Source organism: Paramisgurnus dabryanus, chromosome 1 (assembly GCF_030506205.2).
Source record: "Paramisgurnus dabryanus chromosome 1, PD_genome_1.1, whole genome shotgun sequence".
Lineage (NCBI taxonomy): Eukaryota > Metazoa > Chordata > Actinopteri > Cypriniformes > Cobitidae > Paramisgurnus > Paramisgurnus dabryanus.
In genome coordinates, this window is record NC_133337.1 from 8,917,461 (window position 1) to 8,929,872 (window position 12,412).

At 36.2% G+C, this 12,412-nt stretch overlaps 1 protein-coding gene across 1 annotated transcript in view; it reads right to left on the minus strand.

The window, feature by feature from the left end:
• Positions 1 to 710: 710 nt before the first annotated feature.
• The window catches only part of gpr85 (G protein-coupled receptor 85), a 53,040-nt gene continuing 41,338 nt past the window's right edge, over positions 711 to 12,412 (minus strand). The window contains exon 3 of the transcript XR_012337859.1: positions 711 to 979. The gene's annotated coding sequence lies outside the window, so the exon portion shown is untranslated. The remainder of the gene's footprint in view (positions 980 to 12,412) is intronic.

Genomic DNA, 12,412 nt, shown 5'->3' on the forward strand with positions numbered 1-12,412 from the left:
TAATAATTTACACAGAAGCCAAAGCTACAGGGACTTGTAAAATTAAGCTTTATTTTTCAGGCTTGAGTAGGGCAGCCATGCACGAAGAGAGAATTTGTTTTAAAAATATTAACTTGCGAACGCCACGATACATCACATTGAATAAAATCTACTGTAGCTTTTGAACGTGAACTGCCGCGAGCCAAACCGAAGGCTCTCAGAAGATGAGAAAACGAAGAAATATAAAGTGTGTGTTTATCATCAGTCAGGGAGAATCGTAAACTTGACTTAATCCTTCTTTTGTCTTGGTGGGAAAATTTAACACAAGTGCTAGAGCATGAAGTGGATTTGGAGAGAGAAAGCGTCTCTCGCCAAGAGCTATGATCTGACTCTGTGAAGAATATGGCCGTAGAGAAGGTCATAAGCAGCCACATGCAGACACATACAAACTGAAGTGTGTGTGCTTTCAAGGAACAAAAACAACCTTGCACCTCCATCAACATGAAATTCAAATTGAATGTGACTGGGCTGAAGGATCTTTGGGACTTTGGATCCAGAGCTAATGACAGTTCTCTGCCTTGAAAGAAGTCACAGTGTCATCTGGGGATACCAAAACCGATGCTGCCATCTTTATTTTTATTCAATATGATTTTTTGTGTGTAAATAACTGAAATTATCTTAATCTTTGTGTAGACATACTGTATGTTTTCATCTATCAATCTATCGATGCAAGCCACTCTGCAGCATTGCAAAAGACATCTAAAGGCTAATATAATTCATGACCCCTGTGGTGAGAGACTGATACTGAGTTTGAATTAGTGGTTAACCATGTGATTCGGGTCTTTGGCACCTACCTGGCTCCTGGCAGGCAAGCTAGGGAATGCTGATGGGGGCGAACACAGACACTCCAGGGGAAGCAGCTGTCATTTGGCAGGGGGGCGGCTATCCAACAGCTCTAGAGTTAATATGTGAGCACAAGCTGACAGCCACTATGATGGTGCTGAAACAAATAGACACATGAACTTCCATAAAGACATTGGCTGTAGACCAAACATTTGGATTTCTATTCTTGCTGTTCAGTATATAAGCATGGCACATTGATGCATGCATGGCAACACAATTAAAATATTTTTTATTCAATTTTAAGTTGAAAGTCTTTTTAGGATGATGGACTATATATTCCAGAGTTTGGTTCTAAAATGCAATAAATCCATTTTGACTCATTTGGGTAAAGAACATGTTTTCTATACCAAGAAAGTGACAAGATGAAAACCACTATTTTTCTGTTATAAACTTCCACATAGCATCTTTAGGTTATAATAACATTAAACATTCAATCCATAATTTGATTTTCAAAGATTTATTATAAAAACTGATTAGTTTTTTTTTCAAAATGCTATAAATCTATTGAATCATGATATAAATGTGCATTCATCTTTGCCATGTTATATTCATTTGGTTGACTAGTGGTAAAAACTGATAAAAAATAAACATTAATGGAATTAATCAATACACTTACTTTGTCATATCAAGAACACTGTCATTGCTGCTTTCATCCTTGGGATGTCGTCGCTGAACTTTTTTGACAGCGATCAGCTTTAAAATGTTTATATCCTGCTAGATTTTCGTTGACTTTGAGTAAAATAATGGAAAGTTTATCATAAGATCCTCTGGGGCCAATGTGTTAGCATGACAGAAGCTTAATGCTGTCGGGAGAACAAGCAACAGCCGACATTTTCAGTCTCCCGAGTGTCTCTCGCGTAAATAATTAGATTTTGCTGGCTTACATTTCTTCCTCGTAACAGAAAACCACCACAGGTTTATTAATGCCATCAAAGTATTATTATTTTTTTTTTTTTTTGTGGATCACGAAGTACAAAGTAGATGAAGAAAACTAGGATTCTGTGTGTATTCAAAGCACGGCCATTATTGTTTACAATTTGTCGAATGGTGCGCTGTGATTGGTTAAGCAGATTTATTGCATTCTGCAGAGAAGGAGGAGTGCCATTTATTGCGTTTTAGAAAAAAGGGGTGAAAAGATGATAGAATAACACGGCGGATATCAGATTTTGCGTAAAATGAAGAATTTACTTTTTAATACTGACCTGATACAATACTGATTTTGGCAGTAACTTTTTTTTAAGAGCATTTATCTCGTTTTGGAACCAAACTCTTCATATATTGTTCAAAACATTTGAAATTGTAACTAATGATTTATTGCAAAACATTTACACTACTGTGTTTAGGGTCATTTACACATTTTGTGTTAATATTTTTTTTCATATTTTAGAATAAAAGTAAACCATTATAAGTATGGAATAACACAAATGTATGCTTTTTTTGTTGAGTCTTGTGACTTGTATGAATCATGACAAAACTCAAAGTTACAAGATACAAAATTTAAAGGTGCCGTAGAATGTAAAGCTTTATTTACGAATAATGAGTTCAGTACATGATAATATACATCGTGAGCTTCAAACATGATTGTTTCCTCCTCCCAATGTAAACCTTGTGCATGCAAAAGACCGCTGGGAAAAAGACCAACATAACACCAACTGTGCCATCACAGTCATGATGTCCGCCCCCACCATTAAATTACACATTAAATACAATGTTGTTACAATGCTAAAACATAGTTGTGACTGCTGCTGAGTTAGTGCTATATGTTAGTTAATGGTATATGCTAGCCTTAGGCTAAAGTTCTACTACCGTACGTACTACTTACGTTTTGCAGGTCCATACTGAAAAAAAGCTAACTTACCACTCAGAAACGTCCATTAACATTGTCCAAACAATTGATTATTCCTCAAATTTGTATATTCATCTGATACAGACTCAAACATGAGGTCTGTTTAAACAGCCAATCAGAGAAGAGCTCAACATTATTATTCATGACTCTTTCAAATAAGGTAATAATAAACCATTTTATTCTTAAGTCTTTGGAAAAAAAATTCACTTAATAAAGCCACATACCTTCTATGTAGATATCAGGGACCAATTTAACAGATTCATTCTTTGGCACCATTAATGATTGTCTTGGAGCCTGTATTCTGCCATTTTAGATCATATACAACTTAATGTTGTTTAGATTAAAATGTGACTTATTGATCTCTAAATAGTTTTCTCTCAAAGATGTATAATTTTGCTTCAGAAGAGGTATATTAACCCATTTGAATCGTATGGATGATGGATGGATGTTTCAAAAACCAGGGGACTCATTTCTAAAACTGTGCGTAGGATACTTACTAAAAGTTTACGTACGCACAAAAGCCAAAAATGGCATACGCCAAAAAATATTAAGACTTATAAAACAAAGCAATGTTCCCTTTATAAATCACACATCACCTGCAAGTGTGCGTACATAATTCATCCTCAGATCGCACTCTGCAAGCCCATTCTCCCATTAACTTTGTTTTTTTTTTATAAATCACAACCTTTGCGTGGGAAGTGGCGTACACATGTTTCCAGCCCCGTTTTGTGCGTACGCTTTATAAATGCTATTCAATGCCATTACAAAGGTATAAGACAATATTATTTTATATGACTGTGATTGTGTTCGCTTAAGAAATGAATGAATATACACCCAGGGTGAGTATTGCATTTAGCATTTAGCAAAGCAACCCTTGGAAAAACCTCGAGCAATAGAAACTAGTTTAAAACTATACTAATGTGTAGAGAAAAACCTCATTAGTCTGAAATATCAGTACCTCGCTGGTCCTGGCCAAACGTCAGACCTTTTCTGTCACCTGGGAACAGCACTCAGTTTGGCAGCCAATCATTTGTTGATTTTTGAAGCGAATCAGGGAAACAGGTGTGACATGCTGTGTCAACTTCACTCATCGACGTCGCTGCCTGCGGGGAAGATTAGTGCCGTTCCTGATATCCGATCTGAATGATGGAACCTCAAACACGCTGGGCTGGTTGGCGAACCGTCCGCTCCGGCTGATAAACATGGTTAATCATCTTGTCTCCTACTGAGGTGCATACAGGGGTTGGCACAAAGATCAACAAGAAAATGGATTAAATAGTCCAATTTGTTAGTATTATTTGTTTGTACAAATCTGTGTTCACAGCTTGCCTATACCATCATGAAGGATACAACTATCACAGATTCTTACATTTTACACTGCCATGAATGTTTTGGGCTTATTACCGTGCGTAAATTATGTGATACCCGAGGGGGCTTACTGAGTTAAAGTCCACAAAAGACTATAACTGGTGTAGTTTTCATGCCTGTGTTGACACATCTTTTAATATCATTGCTAATACAGACAAATTCAAGCCAAGTTCTACATTATATTGGGTTTCTAATTGGTAAAATAATAATAAAGTCTTTGGATTGTTGCATCGATCGTGTTTTGTCTGTCATACCAGGCAGTGTAATAAGCAATGTAGTTCTTTGACTATTAATGGCAAATAGCAATAACTATTAATTAGTATTAATAAATATTTTGTTTCTCACAGTATGTGAAAACCCATGTGAACCCAGACATTTGTCTTGTGCAAAATATCTGATATATCTATGTTGGAGGTGGAAAAAATTAATAATAATATTTATATCAAATGTCAGAGCTGTGCGAATGAGTACAGGTAAGGGCTTATTTGCATATACATAGATCTGCATATACTAAATGTGGCAATGGTGTAGAGTTACAAAGCATTAAGAAATTACTGGCGACATTTGCTATTATGATGTTCAAAGTGATCAGATGATTGACTACAGGGGGACTTTAATTATTAAAATGAATATGATTTTTAAAGGACACAGGGGTAAGTGTGTTATAACCAAAACGTTTTATATCAGTCACTCTGTGTGATGCATCTTTACACCCACCTCACTCCCACCACATCTCATTCATACATGACTAGTTCTCTCTCCATTATCTGCTTGCCACGATAGCTGAATGCAGCTCCACATAACAGCTTTCATTATCAGCGGAAAGGACGTTTCCACTTGCCACGTGAAATTAAGGCATCACGATTACCTCCGGGACAATACGTAAAAACAGACTTCCTTTGGCTTGGACATCAGGTCCTTTCAATATAAAGAGACTGACACGCAAGACATTTACAGGCTCAGTTACGGATAAATTCAGTTTGACAGTTTTGACGGGTATGCTGTCTTAGCAAGTCCTCTGAAAAGCCTGTTGCCGGGATACACTGTACATGCCCTTCAAAGCTAAAATTCAGGACACGGTTAACACGATCATTGTTTTCGCAAAACACATTTTTGGAGTGCAGGTGTGTGTTGTTTTCATCTGTCTTTTAAAACTGGAATTAGTTAGCCCCGGGTTATTCTAAACCCTGGGTTAATTGAATCCTTATGTGTCCCACACTGTTCATACCTAACCAGGGGTTAAGAGATAACCCTGGGTATTTATAATCTGACATTTCACACTGTATTCCTAAGACCTGGGTCAGGAGTCTAATTATCAAGCAACACATTGATAAGATTTGTTTCACACTGCATGCATTTGGCACCACAATGCAGGGTTCACCCCACAAAAGCGGTGCTAACCCTGCTTCCGAGCAGTGTTTCATATCCCTTGGTTAATTTCAGGGATAACCCTGCTTCTAAATTAGTTTTAAATTAATTAAGTGTGAAACGCTCCTTAACCTAGGGTTAAAAGCAGGGTTTAAAAGGAGATAACCCAGGGTAACTTAACGCAGCAAATCGGAATTCTCGTCTTCTTCTAAATGAAAGCACGCTAGCGGTATGTTTGCTGTTTAGCTGGATTACATACTCGACCAACCAGCCAGTTAACCGGCACCATGTCTCATATACACCATGCTGAAGTTTTGAGGGGTGTTACGAGTATAATTTGACGTCACCTCGAAGAACACAATGGTTAAAGGCTATGGCAGAGAAGAATGCCATACTCGAGCCTCTTATTACACTACATTGTGGCTGCCCTTAGTGATTTTAAAGGACTTGATTTTGTATTTAAAAATTTAAATGGCTTTTATTTGACAGAATTGTTTCTGGAATTTTAAGTTTGACAGAGATATTTTTTTTATATTATTCATATATAATTTTATAATTTTTTATATTCCTAGATTTATTTGTTGCACTGTTTTTATACGGTTATATTCTAAAAATTAAATACTCTTCAGTTTACAGTGTTAGATTTGTGGAATTTGAAGTACTTCTTCATTTAAAGGTGACAAAGAATGATTGAACGGGTATTTATCCTTGTTCTGTGATGTGACATGTAGACAACTAAATTTTGGTTGGGTCTGTAATGGATTAGAAGCTTTCCAAAAAATTCTCACAGGAAGCTACTTTATAATAGGGTGGGGGTTTTTAAACGCATGGTTTTGCACCTATTTGGCATCCCTTCAGGCTTAACTGGCAATCTCATTATGAAATACAAGCACTTGACCCTGATTGGCTGCCTTTAGAATATAAACTTCGTTGTCTTCAGAACACGGAGAGACCAAAATTGTACAGATAGAAGAGCACACCTCGGAACGCGACTCGCCATTTCGCCTTGAACTTCCCGAACAATGTTGCAATTTACTTCCCGTTGGAGGCGAGAGGCCGGATGTATCCAAATTATTTTGAAGGGGAAGGGAATTGAATGAGAGTGGGGGGGGGCAGTGAGATGCATTTTACGTAATATATATCTGTTGTTCAGATTGGGCCATTTTCTGGCTGACATTTCTAAAGGAAGAATTTCTATGAAACGTAGATGTTCAGAATGTCTAGCACTTTTCGTATGTTCGTGAATGTGGGTAGACTACCATTTTTCAATTAAGACAAGGTAAAAATGTTTTATCATTCTCTGTTATTATTCATTCTCCATTGAGGATGGATACTTAACTCATGCCCTCTGGACCTCTACAAAAATTCTGGATTTTTGGAAAAGAGTACATGAATATATTAGCAGGGTTTTAGATACTCAGGTTTCACAGTGTCCTAAGCTGTTCATATTGGGTGGGTGGACAGACATTGACATTAGAGACAAACACATAAGAGATTGGCAGACAGATTATTCTTAGGAGCTGGAAGTCAGAGCAGGCCCCTTCCTTTCAAGAATGGGTGGTAGAACTGGGTAGAGTGGCTGCATAGGAAAATTTGTCTTACAGACAGATGGATAAATTAAATTAAATTTTTAAAGAAATTGCCTGGATATTTATCTTTCTTGGAAAGGGGGCAGTACAAAATTTTTCCCCTTTCCCCTATTGGTATTGGGGTAACACTTTACGGCAATGGTACATGAATTATCATGAATTCATGTATAAATTCATGCATGAAATATGCATTCATTTATGCATTAATATCTCATGAATCATCAAGAACTAACACGAGTTCAACGTCTTTCATTCATGACTTCATGGATGAACAACACCTTAATTAAAACATTAACTAAGAGGAGTACATCATCATGAATTATGATTTATTACACATGATCATGAGGTTTTCTTTGTTCACAAAAAAATCGGTCTTCACCACCCATTGTGGATAAAGCTACAGTAGTGGTGGTACATAAATCATCATATATTCCACTATTAACTAAGCATTAACTATCAATGAGTTCATCATGTGTGTGGCCCCTCAACTAAAGTGGTGACTTGGTGCTTTGAAACACTTATGAACAATGTGGCATAACTGGGAAATGACATCAATATGAAAGTGAAGGTTCAAGCCGTTGCAAACAATGTACTGTGGACACAAATGGACTTTGATCTTAACTTTTACTGCTTTATTCAGTATATATAAACAGTATAAACCAGTTGAATCAACAGCTGGAAAGAGCTGAGAAGGAAATTGGTACATACACCATGAACTTTATTTTAAGTGCCTGTATATCTCAAAACTTTTCAAAAACATAAAGCTGTTTTACAAAAAAGAAAAAAAAGAAAAAATATTTTACAAACAGGTTGATCTTTTTTGGTAAAGAGTCACCTTTTAATGTACAGTATAAAGCTACTGATGTGGACCATGCTACTGATGTGGATGCATGACCATGTTTTTGAATGGTCATGCATCAATTTCTCAGTTGCCGCTGAGACAGGAGAAATACAGATTTCAGTGTTGCACTTCCTTCTTTCAATGATGTAAAAATCATCATTTTGCATCATTGAAAGAAGGAAGTGCAATATCTTTGTTGAGGGAGTGAGACTACAAACACCCCTTTTCTCGGTCAAATAGGCACCAAATTCTAAATGCATGTTACATTTCGACTACAAATATGACACACTTTCAATAAAGATTAATGTTTCTACGGGTGAAATGCTCCTTTAATGCTTAGTTAATGATGACCACTTTATTTGAATGCCCACAGAATTTGAATGTTCCCAGTTATGCCACATTGTTCATAAGTGTTTCAAAGCACCAAGTCACCACTTTAGTTGAGGGGCCACACACATGATGAAGTCATTGATAGTTAATGCTTAGTTAATAATGGAATATATGATGATTTATTTACCACCACTACTGTAGCTTTATCCACAATGGGTGGTGAAGACCGATTTTTTTGTGAACAAAGAAAACCTCATGATCATGTGTAATAAATCATAATTCATGATGATGTACTCCTCTTAGTTAATGTTTTAATTAAGGTGTTGTTCATCCATGAAGTCATGAATGAAAGACGTTGAACTTGTGTTAGTTCTTGATGATTCATGAGATATTAATGCATAAATGAATGCATATTTCATGCATGAATTTATACATGAATTCATGATAATTCATGTACCATTACCGTAAAGTGTTACCGGTATTGGTATTATTATTGTCCTTTTTCCACCATTATGTGCTGGAAGTTATATTTATTGTAGTGAATTGTATAGCCAAGTTGTGATCTCAAGCTGTAGTGGGGATCTCTTGTGTGGGTAGGGTTACTGATACTCGGGTGAAAATGTTGATTTTGTACAGATGCATATTGTGAAAAGTGCCTGGAAATCAATGAAAAGGTGTTAATCAGTATCATTCTCTGTTACCTTTAAGAAAAATAAATAATATTACTGTCAAATGTTTTTCAGATAATAAAAATAATCTTGTTCACTGTATGTATTTGTTCATGTTTTTTAAGGGATAAGTCTGAAGCACACCATAACATAATTATATCAATTCATACAGGGCTAGTAGTACATACAGCTGAATACAGATACACACCCAGATATAGGATCAGTACTTGGTATCGGCCGATACCCTTAGCCCAGGAATCGGAATTGGTATCAGGAAGAGAAAAAGGGTATGGGAACATCTCTAATTAAGTCACGCACCAATCACAAACCACCACCAGTGACTCACTTTTCAAATTTGTTGCAATGTTGTTTACTTTTCATTACATAAATCACAAGATGAAGAAAATTACAAGATCAGTAGCAGAGATGTTGCTTTGAAATGATATATGTTTGATGTCTTTAGATATTTCTGCTGGCTCCCTTGGAAGACTTAATATAACATTATGAATAGCATAGACTATTACTGTGAATAACAAGTAGTTTGTTGAGGTTGCTCTTCATGGTTAGTTAATGTTTATCTTTTAGAAAGAATCTATTATTATAAAATATTATTGCTTAGAGGTTGCTCTTTAATTGCTCTAGACTTTATTGATTTTTTTCAACATCAATTAATAAACAGTCATAAAATAAAATACACATAAATAAGAATCTTTTAAACACTAGAGAGAGAGACTAGTTCACTCCAGGATTAAATTTTTGTCATTAATTACTCCCCCTCATGTCGTTCCACACTTGTAAGACATTTGTTCCTTTTCAGAACACAAATTAAGATATTTTTTTATAAAATTTAAGAGCTTTCTGAGCCCCTAGACAGCAACGCAAATCCGATATTCAAGGCCCAGAAAGGCAATAAAGGCATGGTTTAAATAGTCCATGCACTGTAAAAAAATTAGTGCTGCCTTAAATTTTATTGTTTAATCAATAGAGATTTACAATTCATTTTAACTAACTATTTATCTTGAAAAAAATTGCTACAACTTATAAAATGAAGTTGACTAATTTCACATATATCTTATAAGTTATAACAACTCATCTCTAGTCAAGATAGTAAGTTAAAATGAATTTTAAATATGAGTAGATAACAATACAATTTAAGGCAGCAAAGAATATTGTACAATTTGTACCTGCCCTGCAGTGTTTCATCTTCATTTCATAAAGCGACAGGAATACTTTTTATGCACAAAAATAACAAAAGAACGACTTTATTCCATGTTGCGCCGACAGCGCATAATGTTATACAGTCCAGACATGAGTATACAAGTGAATCGGCGAGGTACAGTACTCAAAAAAGCACAATAACGTATTGCAGCACAGGACCAAAGCGCTCAATGACCCCTCTAGGTATGAAGCAGGGTGTTAACTGCGTTTACAATGCATGCGTGGTGCTGACGCAGGACGTGTGTAAATGCTCGACACGGAAAAGAAGAAAATTTGGACAAGTAGTCATTCTTTTGTTTATTTTTTGTGCACAAGAAGTAGGAGAAACAACTGAGATGCGAGATCACATTTGTAATTTTTATTTCCTATGGGTGATTATAAATCGACGAAAATTCACTAACCAAGCCTTCTCTTATTCGAGTGGAGAAACTCAGATCTCTGCTGAAACAAAGCTCCTGGCTTACACCACACACGCTCAGTCCTATTTACAGTCTTTGTGCTGTGCCAAAAACAGAACAACAGTCAGCAAGTACAATTACATAAGAGCGGAGAGTCTTTAAACCGCATTGTGGCACAGGCAAGTTAAACAACCAGAGCATCTCAGTTGGCCAATGGGGGGAATGGCCATTTCATATTCATTCACATTGAAGGTTCATAGTATAAAATAAAGGAGGATCTATTGACAGAAATATTATATAATCTACATAACTTTATTATCAGTAGTGTAAAGAGACCTTACATAATGAACTGTATTGTTTTTATTACCTATGAACCGATTTTATCTACATACACCGTGGGTCCCTTTACATGGAAGTTGCCGTCATGTATCTACAGTAGACCTAAACGGACAGATTGCTTTACAAAGTGCATTCCATCACTATGTTGTCTCAGACAACGAGCCATTGGTTTGCAATAGGGCTGCACGATTTGGGTAATTTTTCCCATTGCGGTTATTGATGCTAATATTGCGATGTGCGATTGCGATTATACTACATGGTGTCATGAGTCAACTTGATGGGTTTTAAGGAAAATCCACACACAGTTTAGCTAAAATTTGTATTTGTAAAACTGGAAATGTTTTCGTATTGCCACGTGATCTAGCAACTGCTCAGTGTCCGTAATTCTAAATCCAAAATACCGCCATACAACAGACGTATAGTTTTTTTTTAGCTACCAGATCACTGTCAACCTCCTCTGCATCCATCTTCGCTCTGGTATAAGTGACGACGCACACCACACACGTGCATGCCAGACGTGCACTGCCTTTTTTTGTTAGTTTTTCTTTCTTTTTTTAAACAGCAAGGAAAATCATCAAACTGTTATCAGAAGTTTGTGTTAACAAGTCCACGCATTTATTTATTTAATATAATTGCAACATTTTGCTGTCATATAATTGCACAGGCTGACATCGCGATTGCGATTGCGATGCGATTAATTGTGCAGCACTAGTTTGCAATATGCAATATGACTTCTAGATGCCGCTAAAATATACACACATAACTTTTAATTGTGTTCATAATATTATTTAAAGGGGAAATATGATGGAACTTTTTCCATGTTTGAGTGCTATAATTGGATCCCCAGTGCTTTTATCAACCTAGAAAATGTGAAAAAGATCAACCCAGTAACTTAGTTTTTGTAAATCATTCTCCACATGCATGTGAAAAAATAGGTAATTGAAATTTGGCTCCCCTGGTGATGTCAGAAGGGGATAATACCGCCTCTTATTCTGCACTATCCAACCACGCCACTGCCATTTTGGGTGTACTCACACTATCCAAACCAAACCGTACTTGGGCGCGTTTGACCCCCAAAGCCTGGTTCGTTTGACTTAAAAACAAGCTGAAATTGTGTAACTTAATTTGATACGTTAAAATATTTGTTGATTTGATGTCATTTTTACAGTGTACTCTGTGGTTTGCCATTTCCTGATTGGTTGACTTCAGAATGATGTAAGTTTCATGGGCACCGGCTATTTCCACACAATATTTCCCGATGTAATAAAGAAAAACATCCTTATCAACTTCTTAAAGCTACACCTTATTTGTATCAACTATGTTTGCAAATCTTAACCTACTTTCTCACAGCACATTCTCCTCCATTTCCAACTTTAAAGGGATAGTTCGGCCAAAAACGATATTAAACCCATGATTTACTCACCCCCAAGCTGTCCGAGTTGAATATGTCCATCGTTTTTCAGACAAACACATTTTCGGATATTTTAGAAAATATTTTAGATCTTTCTGTTCATTAAATGTAATGTCACGGGGTCCAGCAATAGTCCACGACCTTCAAGTCCAAA